Here is an 11,208-nt window from a genome sequence, read left to right as displayed (position 1 = left end):
CTCTCTGTTTAAAATGATTGGTGAGATCATGATATGTGATCATGGAGTCCTTCGTGAAATTCAGGGAGCCAGACTCATCCACTGCCCGGTCGACGAAACCTCGGGCTTTATTGTGGGCTGCCTCGTTCCCCGGATTCCCCGAATGGGCTGGGACCCATATCAATTCGGAATAATTTGGTGAGAATTTGCTTGCGTTAAGGATTCTAAGGGAGGTGTTTGTAATTCGCAGCGCGATTGCGACGAGCTTTCCGGATTTCAAGTTTCCCGCCAATGGCACGTGGACTGCCAATCGCCATCCAGGAGTCTTCCCCCGAAAAGGGCGGGCCATCCTCCTCTCACCTCGCCGGACAAACAAACAGCCAAGATAGGCAAGGGGGAGCAATCGATGTCAAGATGGCGGCGTCCGGTTCAACGCGCCGGCACAAGCAGCTCCAGTCGCCGCGGGAATAGCGTCGCCATACCACGCTAAACTTAGGAGCATTCTTCGCATCTGCACTTCTCCAAGCGTGTTTCTCATTCGGTGTGCACTGTAGAGACGGCAGCGGGCAACAGGTACGTACGCTGTATTTGTTAGCCTGGCTGCTTGTTAACCTCTGTTGTCAAAAAGAATGCTGTTGCACTCCGGCAGCGCCCCGCGGAAGCTTGACAGAATAAAACCTACGGCATGCAGAAGAACTGCCGATTGGGAGAGTTGGTTTTGCATAGTTACGTACTTATAAAACAGTGCAACCGACACAGGTGTCCGTAGTGTCATTTTCTTCTCTCTCCTCTGTTCGTAGCGTTGTTTTATGAGCGATAAATAAGGAATGCCTTGTTGGATGCTTTATGGGATACGGACACAAGGATTCTGAGCGTCCTTTCTTTGTTTTGTTTAGTATTTTTTTGCCTTGGAAGAGGCCTCCGGGCCTAGTAACCACAGGAATGTGTTTTAAACACCAGCGCGCCGAGTAGGTAATTATATGCAAACGATTTTGTACCGGGAGTTTCGGTTTCGGTCGGCGCCAACGCCAGCCTGGACATACGTATCACAATCCTTATGACATCGACGGCAAGCACTGGTTGTTCCTAGGAATAACCACTGGGTTTGGTGACGTCGCAATAATTCGGACAAGTGCACCGTGACGTCACTCAATGCGGATTGAAATTGCGAACGGCTCCGGGACAACATTCAAAATCCCGTTAAATTGTGTTCCACTAAACGCCTGCGACTGAAATTTGCCAGAAGGCATGCCCTCATGCCCATAAAAGAATTCATACCGTTTGTTTCCGTTCGGAATTTTCTTTCTGTTCCCCTTTAAATAAACTGAGGCTAAGCGGCGCTCTCTTCCTATCGCGAGTTGCGTGCTGGAAACAAAAAATCAAGCTATCTCATAAAAACTTATTTTGCAATTGTACGGGCACAGAGTTTTTGTTTCTGTTTTAGATTTCACCATTGTAAAGCAACGATATTCAAAGGAATTCTCCGCTCAAGCTATGACGACGTCTGGAATTGAAGGATTCGTGCGCACGAAAGCATGCCTTTTGCCTCCCACCTTAGGTGGTGCTAGTCGCTGGTACTGGTATACACATTCAAATCGAATGCCACGTTTCACAACAATGCAACATTACGAAACAAATTACTGCTGTGCAGAATTCTAAAGCCGCTAAATTGACGGCGCAGACGTGTTGCTTTATACGGACTAATCATGGAAAGGACAAGATTATCTATCACAGGAAGTATGAAGCTAAGTACAGCCAGCCCAAAACCTAAGACTCTATTGAGGCTATAGAATCTGGAAGGGCGCAGTTAAGCCAGGTCTCACGTTTGCAAATGCGATTGGTACCTAACGATTTGTTACATATGCTGGTCCTCAAACGAATCATACGACTCGTATCACGTGAACTTTCAGCGTACAAGTCAGCGCGAAAGGAGATTGAATTCGTCCAACATTCAAACACAAGGGGCAAGATGCTGGAATATGTGCAAAGAACGGCTGCTGCAAAGGCCGAGAAGCGCAGTGCGGCTAAAGATTTCAGGTTTTTTTCGCCGCTTCGGTGTTTGCATTGTCCCATACTGCAACTTTTTCAGGTTCCATTTTTCTCCGAACTTTTGTGGGCTGGAATGTCCTCCCCGCCGATATCGCTGCCATCACGTCGAATTACTTGTACTTGTTGATGAATATATTAACCCACCCTTTATGCAATACCCGCTGCACGGGGTTCTTAAGGTGAATAAAGTGAAGTGAAGAGAGTTTAGGATGAAGAAAGCAGTGAAGTCTTACGGGAGACCCAAAAAAAACCTCTTGTGGCACGGGTCGGCTGTCCTGCCTTACCGCCAGCTGTCCGCAGTGACTATAAGTATGGCGTGCCGTGAGGACATAGTAAATGCGAAGTCTCGAGGACAACATTAAGAGAAATTGCAAATCTGCATGAAAACGTTCCAGCGTACATCACTCGCTTTCCAGAAATCTATTATGTTCCTCTTTCTCGAACGAATTATGGACATCACATGCTGTGTAATACACTTCCGATGCTACTGAATTCATATCTCGCACAAGGCATAAACATATGTAATCTCTCACTAACCGACTTTAAGAAACTTATAAACTCTTGCGCTCACACAATTTCATTGAATTATTATTTTTTTCCCTCCTGAGCAATTTCTTCAAAAGGTTCCTTTATGTTTGTGTTGTTGGTTACACGTTTGTGGAACATCCACAAAATCACATCTTCCAATGTGTGTGCGATCAATTGTTGTTTAATTCATCAAGTTTTTGTTAAATTCAACAGATTGTTTAACTTATTAAGCTGACTCATTTTATCCGTTAACAGTGTTATAAGAAACTTTGTGTTTCCTCTGCTGCTGCCATTGTACTGGGACTGAGGGCTTTTCAATATGCTTTATGCAGCTTTTGCCTCAGTTTCCATCATTTTCTTTAAATGGAAAATAAATCAAATGAAATTAAATGAAAGGAGGGTGTCCTCGCTTCGGCGAGCGCGGCTTCGGCCGCTTATCGGTTTTTTGAGCAGCGTCCGCTCCGGCGGACGCAGTTGTTGCTGCGACGCGCGTCTTTTCTTTCCTTTTTTTCTTTCCTCTGCTCTTTTAACTCTCCTCTATCTGCACGTGGCAGCGGTGGTGGCTTGGCTCGAGCCAGTAGCAGGCCCGTGCAATTTCCTTTTCATCCTTCTCTCAGTCACAACAACAACAAAAATGCACCGGCTTTCACGTTTGCATGCGCTGTTGTGCGCCTAAATTCTGACACCGAAATGCAAAGTAGTACAAACGGCTATATTCTGTGCGAAGGACGGTTGATGCTAATAGGGAAGTTCTGGCACACGAGCGCTGTCAAAATTCAAGCTACTGCGCGGTTCCCACTTCCTGAAGAACGTAACTCGCTAGTGGGCAAGCAAATTCGCGCGAGTGGATGACAGAATAAGACTGAAGCAAAACTTATGACGTATAGCGAACCTTATAGACCTTATGCGAAATTGCTGCCATCTATCGGAGAAAAGAAGAACCAGTGGAAATCCGCCATGTTGGAGGATGACAGAAGCTCGGTCCGCCTCTGCCGTGTCAGCTTCCTTACTGCTGTGCTGGCTCTAAAATCTTATTTACTGTCACTTGAGCCTGTAAACATGACTGAATGGTCAGTCGACGTGTTTCTGCTGCCCAAGCTTCTAAGTGACTTCGCAGACACTTACTACGCGTCCAAACCACTTTCCGAACGCCACCGAGTACGGAGCTACAAGTTTTTCACGGAGTCCTACGTCAGTTTGCCGACGCTGAACACCAAGAAATGTACGAAGCGAGTGTAATTTTCGTTTACGGCTAAAAACGTGCGCATTTCGGTCTAGTTTGAGTCAGTTTTTATTTTGTTTCATACTTTTTGCGGACGGGCGTGCTGCTTGAATTGCTGTTGTGGTTGCGTTTTCTGTGTGTTGTGTCGGCGCCGAAAGCAAACGATAGTAAACTTCACGCTCATGTTGGTAGTGTGCGACGCTTTTCATTTTCCTTGAAAAGTTCATACAGCATTTGTTTGTTTGCCCTAGTGCTCTAGAGCCCCTAGTTTGCCCTAGTGCCCTAGACCGAGAGAGAGAACATTTTATTATTATTACCGGGCATATAGACCCCTGGGTCGTCGCACGACCCCACTACATAAGTGCTTACCATTCTTGGACTATCGCCGTTAAAAACACGCAGCCCGTGAATGCAGCAGTGCCTATGGTTTTACCACGACGAGCAAGCAGTTGTGCACTGATATTTTTGGAGGATTCTACACGCTTTATGCATTCCCGCTACTTTGCAACTATGGTACCGCTTTAGCGGCTGCCCTCCTTTCTTTTTTTTTTCTTTACACAACACACGGTTTCGTGGAAACCGGCCGGTTCAGTGAAATCGCTACACGCATATACAAGCCGTCGCTCCACAAAATAGGCACCTTTCCCTGGTCTAACAGAAACGATTGACTGACTTGCAGAGCGCAAACGTTCTGTGCCACGGGCACTTGACCCTTGCTAGTGTTTCCGGCGAAACAAATATTCGCACTAAAAACTAACGCGTGTAACCGCTGCAGCGGATAACGCTAGGAGCGACGGTTCTCACAAAGTGCGACCCGTGCCACTGAACAGCTGATCACGATTACTCTCTTGCGAGGCCGATAATCGCAGCACTTCACGGGCAATCGCAGCAGAAAAACAGCTTTTGTGTGATATTTTCTTCGTGCCTACAAAGCTTATTTCTGATTTCATTTGCTACATGGCGATAACGAAATGTGTTGCGCGATGTCTCGACATGTAGGGACGGTTCTGCAACATTTGTGCCGCGGATGTCGGGGATCGCAGTCCAAAAATAGAAATGCGCTCAAATCAAGCGCTCTTGCCTTTTTTTCCCTGGGCTTCTTTGTGACCCTTCTGCATACAGCAAGGCAATGAGCAATATGTGAGCATACTGAGGGCGGTGAAACTCGAGCGCGCGCGACGAGCGTGTACAAGTACGTGCTGTGAATCCGGCGGCTATCCTCCAACATGGCGGATCGCGCGCGGCGACCGCTAGACGGCAGTGCATTTCGCATAAGGTCTATTGAGGGAAAAATTTGTGCACAGCCCGATCATCGTTAAATCTGCGTAGAATGGCTCAAGTACGAACGGAGATAAATAAAGGGCATTTCTGAGCGAAGCTTTTTCTCTTTACGGCGAAGGCTGGGTGTTTGAGGGTGGTATGCGACAGAGTTCAGGTGTCGTTGATTGCAGCCGATTGTGCAGTACGCACGGAGATGAAGGAGTGCGCCAAAACAGAGTAAGGTCGCCGACGTCGTCAGCTTGGTTGCGCCCACTGGTGGGCAAATTATTCTTGTCTAGCGCCAGCCTCGACTACCCCATATCGCAGTAAACTTCCTTATCTTATCATACCACTTCACTTTCGAAAGCACCGGCTAGGTCTTTCTCTTGTATTCTACCGACTATTGCGCAAATCAGAGAAAATCGAAGAAAAATTCTCTCGGCTTAACCGCGCGTTTGTTTGGGCTCAAATTTCGCACAGAGGTTGCATTTGGTGGTCAGTTTTGTTTTATACTACATTTAGGTGGGGTACTTGCCTGATTCAGTCAGAATTATTTGGAAATCCCCATCGTCTGTGGCGACGGAGAACCAAAATCGAAAGACTTCGCAGCAATGGTATCCGTAGCGCCATCTCGCACCCACCGGAGAAACCCAGCTGTGCTAAGTGGAAAGCTCGTTTCTCCGATGGCTGCGAGATGGCGCTACGCGTACCATTGCTGCGAAGTCTTTCGATTTTGGTTCTCCGTCGCCACAGACGATGGGGATTTCCAAATAATTCTGCCCGAATCAGGCAAGTACCCCACCTAAATGTAGTATAAAACAAAACTGACCACTAAATGCAACCTCTGTGCGAAATTTGAGCCCAAACAAACGCGCGGTTAAGCCGAGAGAATTTTTTTTCGATTTTCTCTGATTTACGCAACACGCAATATAATGTGGTCCTGTAAGACAGCCTCGGCTATCTGTGGCCCCCATTGCATGCTCTGGTCCAAGTCAACTTTGTGGATTTATGAAAATTAATCGTACAGTATTTGTCAAAAGTAACCAGGCTGCACGTTTTTCTTCTCAGTCGTATAGTAAAGCTATTATGCCAGTGTCGCGAATCGGGTGGACGCGTTCCCGACTGCTGAAGGGGAACGCTTTCGCGTGCAGGTTCGAGGAAAGGAACAAAGAAATCAAACAAAACGAAACGAAGCCGTGTTTATATTTTAAAGGAAAGGAGCCAATAAAAGATACGAAAACATCAAGGAAAACACACTCTAGAAACGCGTACAACACTAGAGACAAAAAGGAGAGAGTTCAGGGTGGATGTTTGGGCGAGTTGGTTGCTCATGATGAAAAACTGCAGCGCTTGAGACGAGGACACAACGAAGACGACAACACATGCACAACACATTGTGTCCTCGTCTCAAGCGCTGCAGTTTTTCATCAGGAGAGAGTTCACCGGATACAAAGCGTCCCAGTTGGAGCGGGAAGGCCTTGCAGGTGACACAGACGCGGGTTGGCGAGTTGCGATGCGTCGCTGGCGTTGCGTCCAGGGAGGCGGTGGTAGAGAGCCAGGAGAGGAGGAACAGAGATGACACGGGAGACGCTGACGAACTCTTGTCAGTCGCCCCCAAGAACTGGGCAACTGCAGCAGGAGAACTGTAGCCGGGTCCTGTCGATGGCGTTCCCCAAACACCTTAGGCTTGTGCAGCCTATCCAAGGAAACCGTGGCAGCCAAGTGGCGATCGCAGTAGGCCTGCGTCGTTGATTCAAGGGAGGTCCACGGCAGCACAGACCCGAAGTCTGACGGCTGCCACCTCCACGCTTGAATGAGGCTTAAAGGTTTTGCGTCGGTGATCCAAGGGAAGTCATTGGCAGCTCGAACCCAACGTCCGACCGCTGCCACTTCCACGCTTGAACGAGCAGACTTATGCTACGGTGTCTTCCTCAACACCTCGGTTTGCTGACACGTTGCTCTACGCTCCTCGTGCCTGCCTCGCGCACACCATTCGCACGCGTCCACGCGCATTGCGGGGCTGGCACGCAAGGCGCTCCGATGTCCGACGCACCACTGTCGACACGCCGCGTTCCATAAAACCGTCGACAGTGTGGTGTGCACATCGCATATGCCCCCCCTTCGGAAAAGTTTTTCACAGAAAAAACTGCTGTCGGTGCACACAACACTTCTGTTCATGTAGTAAACAGACAAGTTAGATTTCGCCGAAATCCACGGAGGCACTGTACACAGTCACACATGGAGGCACATGGAAACGCGCACACAGGGAACATGGGGTCAAACACTATACATCTGGCAAACGCAAAATGAAAACTATACAAAACATCAGAGATAAACTTTAAACACGTCTATACCATACAAGTGAATATGTACACACCGAACAATCCATAACCGGAAAACGAAGGCCGAAGAAAAACAAACCATAAGCTCTACCATACTGCATTTACACAAGTTACAAACACTGGATTACAAAGCACTGCACATTGGGCATCACCCTCCGGCAATTTACAAATGAGATCTTACACCACAGACTCTTCCCCGGTCAAATGGGGTGTCGATAAGAGGCATGCGTCCCAACGAGGCCTTCCCTACTTTGCCCTTCGGGAACGTCCTCTGGCAGGTGTCGTACGACCTGACATAACTTTTAATCCTCCTGCACTCCCTCTAGGACAGGCATGAGTTGTGCGTCTGCAAGATTTTCCCGGACAAGTCCGACAACCATCTTATCCTCAGCAGGTTCAAGCATACTTGCTGTTGTGTACATCGCTTGAGGCGCAGCGCACTCTGGCCAACAGGACAACTGGTTTTGTTTTTCTTGCTTTCTTGAGCAAGAACTTACTTCATGTCCTGTTTTCCGGCAATAAACGCAATAAAGCTGATTTGGCTTTGAGCGACAGTCGGCAGCCTAGCTTATGTCCTAGACGATTACAAATCAGGCACCTCACTGGCTGTCTATTTGATGTAGCATCCTTCTCTTTCGGTGCCCCCGCGGTGGCTCAGTGGCTATGGTGCTCGGCTACTGTCCCGAAAGACGCGGGTTCGATCCCGGCCGCGGCGGTTGAATTTCTTTGGAGGAGAAATTCGAGGCCCGTGTACTGTGCGATGTCAGTGCACGTTAAAGAACCCCAGGTGGTCGAAATTTCCGGAGCCCTCCACTACGGCGTCTCTCATAGCCTTAGTCGCTTTGGGACGTTAAACCCCATAAACCAAACCAAACCTTCTTTTCCGGAACGCCCATCTCGAAAGGATCTTTGAACTCAGACAGGTTTCTTTGCCGCTGGGCCTCTAGAAAGTTGTCTGCTGCCTCAGCCATTTTGTCCATCGTCTTGCATTCTCTTTCTCGCAGGAAAATCGCGAGACGAGTATGGCAGTTCCTCGTGAACTGTTCGGCCACCACCAAGTCACGTAGATCATTGTACGTCGTGGCCGTTCCCGACATCTCGATCGAAAAGACTGAGCAAGCGCGCTGCGTATTGCTTCCCTGTTTCTTTATCCAGCGGCTTACTCTCACGAAACCTTTCGCGATAACCCTCTGCTGTGAACCGAAAATGTTGCAGCAGGGCTAGCTTTGCCTTATCATAATCCATTGAATCTGCGGGAGATAGTCGACCGAACACACGGAGAGCCTCCCCAGTCAAAGACATAATGAGTGCTGTAGCCCATTTTTCTTTAGGCCAGCTGTGCCTTTCTGCGATACGCTCAAAACGTTTGAGGTATGCATCTAAGTCATCCCTACGATCGTCGAAAGGCGGGATCAACTTGTGTGGGCTAACCGTTGCTGAGGGCCCTGCTGCAAGTTCTCGATTACCCCCACCAGCTTCTGCGAGCCTTAATTGGAGCTGCAATCTGCGCTCTTCAGCTTCTGCTAGCGACTTTGCATGCTCGCGTTGGGCTTCTGCTTGGGCCTTTTCGTGCTCGCGTTCTGCTGCACGTGCAGCGCGTTCAGCTTCACGTGCAGCAGCCAGCCCTCAAGCTCTAAATCTCTGTATGGTAAGGAGTACCCCTGCCCTCACCTTCAAAGAGTTTTCGACCTTTACAGAAGACGTGATCTGTCTACTATACGAATGAGAAAGAAACCATGCAGCCTGGTTACTTTTGAAAAAGACTGCACGTTTACCTCTGCGGTAACGCGAATTTCTGAGACAGCCGAGGCGGCGAGAAATGCTGATTACAGTCAGAGTGTTTAGTTAATGTAGTCCAGGTGTGGGGTAATTATGTTGCGTTAATTGCGTTACGCTGGCACTGGCCCGAAGGGTGAGCTTTATTCTTTTCCTGGGGGTTTCGGAGAAGCTGCGTCTATTAATCGGCCATGTGCTGTGCGGCGTGGGAAGTGCTTGAAATATCGCAGTGGGACGGAGGGAGAGATTGTGGACGGCGTCGACAGCAACATGATTTAGCCGAATATGCCGCATATCTTTGCAGAAAATACGGTGTCTAGAGACCGTACGTGTAAAGCAGCCATGTCGCAGTTTTGTCGCAGAGAGCAGAAACAATGAGAAGCGAAGACTGGATGAGTGGGAGAGATGAGCTTTTAACCCAGCGCTTCTGAATGAGAAAACATCAGTATTGGTGCGCCATGGAAAGGTGAGAGCTCCTCACACTTAATACAAAAAAGAAGCTGATACGCAGTCCACGTACTATCATGAGCAATATGAGAAGGAACACGGGAGCGCATGCCCGATAGCCGCATACCCTCCTTGTGGCCATTGTTGAGATCGACGTCAGCGGGCCTCGTTTGGAAACAGCCAGCACACCTGTTTCTACTGTGCATAGCTGCGAGCAACTTGAGTGTGATTACTTTCGGGCCTGCCGTCATGGGCCGCACGGAGAGGACCCAGGTGACAGCTGATTCCAATTACGGAGTTTGCCCGGTCGGAGTGCAGGACCAAAACGAAGGGGCTGAAGTTTAAGCAAAACCAGACCCCCTTTCCGAAGTGTCTGCACGTGTCGAACGCCGCCGCCGCCGCCGCGAGGAGACGGACTTTATCTTCCCCAATTTCTGTGACCGTGCCGGGGAACAAAGGGTTTCGTATTCTGTGGCTCTATGGCGTGCCAAGCACCGCGACGAGCTGGTGGGCATCATTCGAACATCTCCAAGGGCGAGGGACCACTTTCCGGCCTTTTCGTGACCTCGCGTTCCGGCCTCGAGCGGCGGGTGTCATTTGATGAACAACAGATGTCGGTGACGTCGGGATCTTCGACTGGCCGGAAACCACCACCTACCGCAGTTGACGCTGCTTCGACGGCAACCTTCTTTCCCTCAGACTCCACATGTGACGGGGTCGTGACCCTAAGTGCGGTGTTGTGTTTGTGCGCCCAAGTGAAAGCTCTAGGCCTCTCCCACTCCGGCGTGGGCGTCCTCAACCTAGGGACTTTAGGGAACGAGAAGGGTATAAAAGTTGACAACGAATACGGCAGAAGAGCTCTCACTTCAGCTTCACTTCAGTCTCACTTCTGTAAAAATGTAAATAAACCCACTCGTAATCTTCCTCCCATCACCCAACTCTTTGACTCGACGGAACTCATGTCGCGGTGGTGGTGGGAACGGGTTCGAAGCTTGTCCGCGGTTCCGTCAAGCAGCGAGCAACAGCAGCAGCGAGCTAGCAGCGACTCCGAACCCCCATCCTACCCAACACCATGCGCGGCACGCTATTCACTACATTGTGGAAAGGGTTCTGCTTCGTTGCCTGCTTGCGAGAAATAGAAGAACGCACCTCCAGTTCTACCTTGTTTCTGAAAGAGGCCGCCACGTATGTCTACAAGTAGGGCTCGAGACTATGGGGCACACGCTCATGTGTTCACGCTCATATTGATCATGATAGTACATCTACTGTCAGCGTCATATCAATCAACCAGCCTTTATTTCGCTTGGACAAAAGGCAAAGGACACAGAAGAAAAAGCTCTGATGAGCTTTACAGGCTTGTGGGCCCAATGTAAAAGTCTACAATGGCAGCGGCTCAAATAATGCGTAAAGTAAAACCAAAGAACATGCAGGCAGAGAATAAAAATCACGGAGATTAACACAATCAGTTGGTGGTAATTAAGATTAATGGCAGACAATAACTGGTCACATAAGCTATGGAAAGGTTGGGGCATAGAGTAAACGAAATTCCGCAGTGTAGGTATACTACCTACGGCAAGTTTAGAGCTTTAGACCAAACGCGTGCTC

The 11,208-nt window shown here is 49.0% G+C and overlaps 1 protein-coding gene across 1 annotated transcript in view; it reads left to right on the top strand.

The window, feature by feature from the left end:
• The first annotated feature begins 407 nt into the window (after window positions 1-407).
• The window catches only part of LOC149346092 (transmembrane protein 220-like), a 17,704-nt gene continuing 6,903 nt past the window's right edge, over window positions 408-11,208 (top strand). Inside the window, exon 1 of the mRNA XM_089585346.1 lies at window positions 408-552. The gene's annotated coding sequence lies outside the window, so the exon portion shown is untranslated. The remainder of the gene's footprint in view (window positions 553-11,208) is intronic.

This window comes from Amblyomma mixtum, chromosome 4, assembly GCF_055824585.1.
Source record: "Amblyomma mixtum isolate Tamu chromosome 4, ASM5582458v1, whole genome shotgun sequence".
Taxonomy (NCBI): Eukaryota; Metazoa; Arthropoda; class Arachnida; order Ixodida; family Ixodidae; genus Amblyomma; species Amblyomma mixtum.
This window is presented reverse-complemented; position numbering and strand designations above follow the sequence as displayed.